The sequence below is a fragment of the Callithrix jacchus genome, chromosome 1 (genome assembly GCF_049354715.1).
Source record: "Callithrix jacchus isolate 240 chromosome 1, calJac240_pri, whole genome shotgun sequence".
Lineage (NCBI taxonomy): Eukaryota > Metazoa > Chordata > Mammalia > Primates > Cebidae > Callithrix > Callithrix jacchus.
This window is the reverse complement of record NC_133502.1, coordinates 23,765,307-23,775,211: the sequence shown is the minus strand read 5'-3', so window position 1 is coordinate 23,775,211 and position 9,905 is coordinate 23,765,307. Positions and strand designations below refer to the sequence as shown.

The 9,905-nt window shown below is 37.3% G+C and overlaps 1 long non-coding RNA gene across 1 annotated transcript; it reads left to right on the top strand.

The window, feature by feature from the left end:
- The first annotated feature begins 237 nt into the window (after positions 1 to 237).
- Positions 238 to 8,316, top strand: LOC118152322 (uncharacterized). Its single transcript, XR_013525559.1, has 3 exons — positions 238 to 601; positions 4,924 to 4,986; positions 7,926 to 8,316. It is a non-coding gene; the product is annotated as an uncharacterized LOC118152322 (long non-coding RNA).
- The last annotated feature ends 1,589 nt before the right edge of the window (positions 8,317 to 9,905 follow it).

Here is a 9,905-nt window from a genome sequence, read left to right as displayed (position 1 = left end):
TGCAGTGAACATTCAGGCTTTTAATACAGCTGTCCCCAACCTTTTTGGCACCAGGGATTGGTTTTGTGGAAGACCATTTTTCCACAGACAGGAGTTCCCCAGGCTCAGGGGGTAGGGGAGATGGTTTTGGGGTGAAACTGTTCCACCTCAGATCATCAGGCAGTAGATTTCCCAGAAGGAATGTGCAGGTCACAATAGGGTCACGTTCCTGTGAGGATCTAATGCTGCTGCTGATCCAACAGTTGGCGGAGCTCAGGCAGGGCAGTCATGCTTCCTGGCCTCCTGCTGCCCAGGTCTTCACAGGCCACAGATCAGTAGTGGGCCATGGCCCGGGGCTTGGGAACCCATTTTAATATGTCTTTATTCATGTGCAAGTAAATTATTAGAAATAGTGTCTTTGGGTGGATAGCTGGATCAGAAGATATGTGTATCATGAGTTTGGGAGAGCTCAATTGCCCTCCAAAGAGGCTGCATAATCACATCTTTCCAGCAAGAAGACAGGGCGGTGCTGAGATTTAGACTCTAAAACAGCATGTCCAACACTTCAGCTTTGCCAACAGGAAGGGGAAAACAAGGATCTTACCCTTTACATGTGTATCCGGTTAGTGATATATTTATAATATTATTTTCATATGTTTCATTTGTTTGTATTCCATTTGTCTTTCATCTGTGAGCTTTCTCCTTGCATGTCTGCCTTTTTTGTAAATGAGGTATTGGCCTTTTCCTATAGGTTTATAGAAACTTTTATCCATTTTGGGTATTAGCCTTTGGCCTGGTCTGGGTTGAAAACATGCATTTCTCTAATTTGTGCTTCCCTTTCAACTTTGCTTATGGTGGGGTTTGCCTCATGATAGTTGAGAACATTTTTGTGTGTTAAAGTTTTTTGCTCTTTTCCTTCCTGCCTTCTGGCATTTGTTTACATCACTATCTTGATAATTCCTGCACTAAAATAGGCGTTAATATCTGGTCCCTTGTTAGTTTTTCAGGGTTTGTCTGGCTGTTTTGGCAAGTTTCTTCTTCCATATGTCTTTGAAATCAGAAGGCTGAGCTTCCCCAAAATCCAGTGGATATTTTTATTGGGAATTTTCAAAAGCATAAACCATAGAGAGAGAGAGAGAGGGAGAGAGAGAGAGAGAGAGAGAGAGAGAGAGAGAGAGAGAGAGAGAGAGAGAGAGAGAGAGAGAAACAGAAGAGGGGAAAACACCAACATCATTTTGGAAGCTGGATGGCAGATGTACAGTAGTAGCTAATGTTGCATGAGCAAGAAACATTAATTCTAAACTAGAAATGGGCAAAGTCATGAAGGAAACCACACGATTCAGTGAAGCCATGACAAGATAATCTCAAAGTGGAGGAGGGAAGGCTACAGCCGGGAGGGTTGGCACTTGCACACAGTGTCCTGGAATCAAACATCCGCGAAGAGGGTCAAACAGAAGTTTGCTGGATGGGAAAAACCACGACTATCAAGTAATTACTTAAATGTACTTAAAATTAGTCAAATTTCCTTAAAATTCCCTTCCACCTTGTTTTAGAGTCTTTTAAACAAAGACTTCCCCTATCTCTATCATAGTGGATTGTTGGGGAGGATATGGGGCTTTAGAAAATTTGGAGGCCCCTCTTTAATGAATTTTCAAAGTTCCAGGTGACCATGTGTACACATTGTGAGGGTCTCTGACAGGACCTGGAAGGTACCATGCCTATGAGAAGCCCCCTCAACACCCCTACCAGCTCCCTTCATGTACGCCTCATTCTGGGGTCACTTGTTCATGTCACTCTCCTCCTCACCCTGGCTCCTTTAGGTTTGCTAACTGACTTTCACTGTCTTGCTAAATTAAGCTCAATCTATTTTAGGTTTTAGCTAAATAAGCCAGGCCCTATTTTCATCACTAAATTTTGTTATTCACACTCTTTTATTCCCTTATCTTTTGGAAAAACATCAAATAAAATTCTGATCAGCATCTTCTCTACACTACTTAAGATGGAATTTGTGATAGTTATTTATAATTTCTTAACTAACTCTAGGCATTGAAGCAAACTTGATCGGGTAGAGTGATATTTACATATTCAGAATAAAGTATGTTTAGAAAATATATATGAGATAAGATTATTCTAAAAGAAAACAAAAGAACCATAATCCTTTTGAGGTACCAATCAATTCTTATAAAAAATTTTAGTTCATAATTACTAGTATACTTTTCCCATAACATAGTTTGCTCTGCAAAAATTGTTGAGAAAAAAATTAGGACTATTATTAAGTACTTTCTGATTTGTCTTAAAGAAGCTTAAAATCTTCTTGTTGGAATACTTATTGATATCTGTAGATAGGCTGATTCATTTCAAAGTAAAAAAGAATTTATAAATTATTCACTTACTTAAAGAATTCATACACCTCTCATTTAATGGAAGATTTCCCCAGAAGATGCTGTTGTGTACACATGTTATGGTATGATCTAAAATTTTGTGTCCCTCTAAAATTTGTCTATTAAAACATTATCCTCTAAGGTATGGTATTAAGAAGTATGGCCTTTGGGAGGTGGTCAGGTCATGAAGGCTCCACTCTCATGAATGGAATTAGTACCCTTATAAAAGAGGCCTAGGGAGCCTGTTCAACTCTGTCATCATGTAAGGACACATAGAAGGGACCATCTATGAGGACAGTTTCTCACCAGACGCCTAATCTGCTGATGCTTTGATCTTGGATTTTTCAGTCTCCATTACTGTGAGCAACATTTCTGTTGTGGATAAATTACTCAGCCTAAGCTTATTTTGTTACAACAACCTGAACTAAGACATATTGTGTTTATGTATTGTAAGTGTACTCTTGGTATACACCTATCATGCTATAATACACATGCATAGACCACACATGATTTTCTGGTCACCAACCAACTCCTGATTCTTTTTCATGACTAAAATTTCTTGCGTCATTATTTCTCTTTTATTGAGTGTTCATTTTAAAATATTTTTCTCTGCTTATACCCTTCTTTTCTGTGTCAGAATTGTATCTGGAAGTATTAAGTTAGTAGAATCAGAAAACTCATTGTAGGTTCAGAAAAAGGGAAGCTCTAGTTGAGTGAGTGAGGAAGAAGGACTCAGTCTATGGGGTAGGAATGGTTGGTAGGGTTGGTAGGAGTGATGAACAGGACGGCTATCCCTTTAAAGAGAACAGCTAGGGGACTCCACGGTTGGAGAATAAGTCACTGCTCTTTTAATTTTGTTTGATTATAGAAAATTGTAATCATTGTTTTCTTTTGTGTAAGAATTAGACCAAAATTCCCAGAGCTTATTCAAGGGACCAGCCTGCCCAACATGTGATGGGAGATGAAATAGTGCTACTGCCCTCCAGCCTGGGTGACAGAGCAAGACTTTGTCTTAAAAAAAAGTTACAGTATAATTGCCTTTTATTTAAATAGCTGAATTTTTAAATAATCTGTCAAATAATAACTGTACACTCTGAAGTATTTTACATGTATAATTTTATTTATGCTTTCAACAACTCTCTAAGTGCTATTGTTTGACTCATTTTACAGCAGAGGAAAGAGAGGCTCAGAGGAATCTTTTCTAAGAGTCACACTGCAGTGGAGAGTGTCCTCTCATCCAGGTCTTCTGATTCTAAAACATATTCTGTTAATCAATCACCTCTATTGCAACCATTCTATTCAAACAGTAAGAACTTTGTAAATTACTGGAACACTGAAGCAAGTTTCATTTTAGCATAACAGATCAATTATAGACTATCTGAACAAAGACTGGAGTCATGCATGTAAAAACTGCTCAACAAAACATCATGGGGTAGTTATTTTTAGCCAATGTATTTTATCAAAATGTTAGAGTGAAATTAAATTAGCAACAATGCATCTGAAATATTTATATAGTTTAAATACTACTCTAAAATGTTAATTTTATTCATCATTGTATATAATATGCATTGGTTATTTATGTATTAAAATTTGAGTTAGTTTAGTGTTTATTCCCATGTATGTCTCTCTGTATATCTTCAATGAGTTGTTCTATCTTGGCCTGGCTAATTTGCTGATTCTCTTTAACCTTATGGAGACCTGACTATGGGGCTATTACAGACAGGAGTCCTATAAGAAATCTGTCTGCGGCCGGGCGTGGTGGCTCAAGCCTTTAATCCTAGGACTTTGGGAGGCTGAGGCGGGTGGATCACGAGGTCAAAAGATCGAGACCATCCAGGTCAACATGATGAAACCCCGTCTCTACTAAAAATACAAAAAATTAGCTGTACATAGTGGCGCGTGCCTGTAGTCCCAGCTACTCAGGAGGCTGAGGCAGGAGAATTGCCTGAACCCAGGAGGCGGAGGTTGCGGTGAGCCGAGATTGTGCCATTGCACTCCAGCCTGGGTAAGAAGAGTGAAACTCCGTCTCAAAAAAAAAAAAAAGAAATCTGTCTGGGATCACATATATAGAGCACTTAGTTCAGGGCCACACACAGAGAAGTCTTTGAGAGACAATGATAATGGGTTTTACTAAATTAGCAATTTATAGCCAGCATGCTGGGCACTACTCTTTTCTCTTGATTGTGGTAATATTTAAAACCAACCCACTATAATATATGCAAGTGTCAAAAATCTGGATTTTTACAAGATGATGTGAGACCTAATTTGAAGTATGCATTCAAGTATGGTGTTTACTAATTGTCAGCTTTAAAAAGTATGTGTCTTTGAAGTGCAAGGTGAGCAGAAATTATAGAGAGGGAGATGGCCATAGTGAAAATTCCTGTTCCTGGTTAATAATCTAACTATCACTCCACTTTTGATAAAATTATATTCTCATACTGTATTCCCGGAACATGAATTTTCAGTCCCAGGAATTATATTTTTACTCACTTACAAGAAAGCAGATAGTGTTCTGTTGTGTGAAATACTAGACAACACAAGAATCACATATACTTCCATTTAGGTCATCTGCTTGAGTGATTTTCTTCAAACCTGCTTCTAATCTCTACTACTCTTAGGATCACAGGTACGATTTTACTCATGATGATTATTATTTTAGACATTTCTTTTTAAGGGACATTTTTTCTCTATTTTATATTTCTTGTAAGTGAAATTTGTGTTTCATTCTTCATCTTAGGTTTTGTTTTTCAAGTACAAATATATACGTTATTCATTTTTTGGGTGCTCAATAGTTTATCCTTGCTCTTTCTCTACAAGTTGATACTATTTTAGAGAAGAAACCATTTCTTCTACTTTTGTGTACCCCAAAGCTCCAAATTTGTTTTTATTAATTTCCAGTAGACATCAAATCAGGAAACATAAAATAAGTGAAAATTGAATTTCATAGAGCTAACACATTAAGTTCTAAAAATAGGAGGCATAATAGATAAGTGTTAATGGTCATCCTTTCCTGAAATATTAATAGGCCTTTAATCTTGTCATTATCAAGGGCTTTGTGCCCTTTCTAAGGTGAATTAAGCCTTTTTCTATATCACAGGATTTGACTAAAAATTTAATTATTTATATAATACAACCCTATTATAACAAAGCTCATTATTCAAGTCTACTAATATATATTAAGTACTCATTTTCCATTAGAACTATGCAAGGTGCTCTGAGGACAGAAATTAAAAGACAAAATGGTCACAATTTGGGAGATTTTTAATGTATCTTGATATATGGTAGCCCAAAGATTACCCTCTGACATATTAAAATCTCATATTGCAAAAATCTGAACTGATATGTAAGGCTTGTGGTCTAATGGAGGACATAAGGGACACAAAGAGATAATTTAATATTGAGTGTTTTTTTCTCAGCTGGTGACCTGTTGTGCTGAATTTCAGATGAACAGCACTTGGCTGATTTTAGGGTTCAGGAACACATTGCTGGCCATGTGAGGCCTTATCTGAGGCTTGGGAGAGAGTTTGTATAAACAATGAAGTTTTAGAAGACTTTCGGAGCACAAGACGGTATGAACAAAATGGATATAAATATGTGTGGATTCAGAACCCTAATTGTTTCATATAGAAGAAGGGTAAAATGGTTGTAGATGAAGATAGAAATTCTTTGAATTTAGACTATTAATGAGAAAGACGATGAACCAGGCTTTGCGGGGGTAAAACTTCTCAGTATCAGTTACTTAGCCTAACACAAGTTGATTTCTTGATCAGGAAGTCTGCTGGATATCAAGGCAAATCACCAGCATGGTTACCTTCCATTAAATGACACCACAATCTGGGATGGTTTGGTATTGTGCTTGCGCCATCTCAACCCAACACCTTCTGGATGCCATAATGTTAGATGAGGGAAACTAGAGAATCAGACAATGCTGCATTTTAAGTATACTCTCTGAGTATACAACATTATCTAGATTTTTTATATTTAGTAATTTATGTAGACAGAGAATTAGTTGAAAATAACTGAACCCATACTTAATGACAAATAATATATTTAATACTATATATCTTTTTATATAACACGAATTAAAAGAAGAATCCTTATATCAAATGCTGGATTTTTCTCACTAAAAAACATGTGAAATATAAGTGAGGCAAGTAGCTAAATGATGGTACAACTTAATTAGGCATACTAATCTCTTTCTTCAAAATATTTTTATTTTTAATCACAATATTTGAAATCTGCTTCTTAACACAAATAATGAGCTGTCTATCTTCCATAAAGTAAAAATCCCAGGTGGGGTCAAAAGCCATCTCAAAAGTCTTGGGGTGCATAAAATTCTAGGATGAACTTGCTCCTTTCATGGGAGTGTGAGCTGCAGATAGGATATTGGAGTCCTGAACAAGAGAAAGAAAGGGAAGTAAAAAGGGAGAATTTGGTGGACGTCTTATGGCTAGGGCTACTGTAACAAAGTACCACAAACTGGGTGGCCTGTACCACAGAAAGTTATTATCTCACAGTTCTGGAGGCTGGACACATACAACCAAGGTGTCAGCAGGACTGGTTCCTTCTGAGGGCTGTGAGGAAGGGATCGACTTCAGCCTCTTTCCTTAGCTTGTAGGTGACCATCTTCTCCCTCAGTCTCTTCAGGTCATCTCCCTGTATGTGTGTCTTTGTCTAAATTTTCCATTTTTATTTAATATTGTACTACTAAGGCCAGCCCTACTGACCTCATCTTAACTTGATACCACAGTAAATACCTTATTTCCAAATAAGGTCACATTTTGAAGTACTGAGGGTTAAGACGCCAACATATATATTTATTTAAGGTGACAACATTTCAGCTTAAAAGAGTGGATTTTGATGTAAAAACAGGCTATTCTTAGAATAAAAATATAATATATTCAGGGGAAACAAATCATTCTTTTGGATATTGGATAAATTAATTTTCAGAAAGGTTTATTCTACATTTGACAGAAAACACAAAAATATCTGGATACATTATCTGGCATTTTTTTCCAGAATGAGAAAGCAGTTTGGAATCTGGCTGAATATCAAAGATCATCAGGCAATGTGGATGTATTTTTCAGGAGCCTCAGGTCTAGGGTTAGACCAACTGGTATTGAGGCTTGTAAAGATGTGTATTTATTGAGAGACCTTAAGGAAAATGTGCATTTATTGAGAGACCAGAAGCCTGTTTCTGAATCTGTGAGTAGGAATAAAATAAAACTTACTCTCAAGGTTACCATAAGACTTAAATTTAATCCTCTTTGCCAAAACATTTAAATGAATTCCTGGCACACCATGAATGTAAACTATTTGTATTACTATTATTCATATTTTTCTGTTGAACTATATGTTTGAGAAGTCTTATGGCTCAGTCTCAAATATGAACAAAGGAGAACCATATAGCACCAAAGAATAATGTCAAAATACTTTTCATGAACCATGGACAGTTATATGGCTCATGCAGTATTTCTAAGAATCCTTATTTTCTTACTTGTTTTTCTCTCTTTCTGCTACTTTTCTGCTGTTTGTCAATTCAAAATCTCTGAAATTCCTTCCCAGACTCGCGCTTCCTCCTCCAATGCAAAACTCCAATGAACTTGAAGTGGCAGAGCTCTGCCTAGAGAGTGTGAGGAAGACTACACACTCAGCCAGCAAGGCCCTCATTGGTGGACAAGTAAAGAGGACAATCGTGGAATATTCATATTTTAACAATAATTGTGTTGCCGCAATGGTTATTAGCAGCATCAAGGCCCGGTGCACTGCATGTGTGTGACCTACACAGTGCTAAGAGTGAACTGCATTCTGCCTCTGGCTTACGCCAGAGTTACTGCAGTAACACAAGGAGGCAATGCTGTCCTGCAAATAGCTGGCCCATTTTTGGCTTTTCTGTGAACATGAGATGACTTTTCCTATCAAAAGGGCTTTAAAATCTCCCACTAGCTGTTCCAGGCATTGCAAAAAAGACCCCAGCCTCTTGGGAGCACACAGTTACCTAAGAGAACTACAACAGTTCAGAATGAAAGGGCATTGCTGCAGAGAGAGTAGACCAAGCCCTCAGCAGGATGCACAGGTTTTATTTTAAAACGTGACCCTCCCCATTTCTGGCTTAAAAAATGCAAGAGCCGAGACCATTTGTGACCAGAATGGAGGATCCTGGAGAAGAAAACAGACATTCTAACCCAGACTACTCCATGTGGGATAGCACTTGGCCAGGATGCACAGAGTAAGCTCCCTACAAAGCCAAATGAGTGGGTACCCAAGCCAAATTCTAGTAACATGGGACAAAAACATACAAATGAAAGAATGAGAAATAGAAGAGACAGAGGTAGGGGAAATATGGAAAGAGTACTGACAGTTGTCCATTTTAGAATTTCTTTGTGTTTGGTTTAATTGGTTAAAAAAATCACATCATTACTTAATAATAATAATATAATTCAGAAATTTAAAAAGTGTGTTAGTCTTGTATTTTTGCCCTAGAGGAGAGAAAGTTGGATTATTGAACTTTGTAGATTAAAACCAGATCCCCAAGATCCTGTATTATTTCATTAACAGGAAAAAGGAAAACAGAATGTGATACCAGAACCCTCTCCAGCTTCTCTGGCTTTATTGAATATTTTGTTAGTGCCACATTTACACACAGGGTTCCAGAGAGGAACCTTCTCCTGGGTCATACTCTTTATTCTTGTAAAATGTACAGGTTTTGACTTAAGTGAAAAACTAATTAGCCTAATTTTTTACCCATATCTTTGCCACAGTGTAGAGATGCAGACAGTACCATAGAGATCCGTAAATCTCTATGGATGATGCTGCCAATGCCTCCGCAAGAGCTTGTTTTGCCTTATTTATCATTCTAGGTGCTGTGATTGTTTTCCTGTTCATTTTACACTTCGTTTTCCATTATTTTAAACAAGAACTTGTCCTTGAAATTAATAATATCTGGGGACATGTGTAAGCTTAGCTTCCATTCCAATCTATAGGAGAGTGGTGCAGAGATCAGCTATATTTTAATGACATTTTATGTTAAAAAGATGGTTAGGGAAAAAAGTCAGAAGACGATTTTTAGCCTAATCATGAATGGTCTTAGTCAGAACCTTACCTCCCACAGCCTGTTAATGTTAGGTATATGAAACAGAAAACTCAAAGACAGACAGACCTGGACCTCATTAGAGAACAAAAGCAAGAGGAACTAATGTCAGTAGCAGGCTGTGGGATGAGGGATGAGAGGCGGAATGAAAATGAAGCAGAAGGGAATATTGAGGAAAAGGGCCCACAGCAGGGCCAGCGCTGATATACTGGAGAAGGTGCCTTGATTTCCGCTGCCTCCCAAGTGTCTTTGACAGATTTAATATTCTCTGGGTTTCATGAAATAGAGGGCAATGTCAATTAAAGAACATTTAGCTAGAGATCATGAAGAGATTAGTAATCATATTAAATAGGTTGAGAATTTGTTTCTTTTTCTAGGTACGTGGGCTGAATCATTTTTGACCATCTTCTATCTTTAAGCTTGGGAATATAATGAAATTGTAATTTTTTAATGCT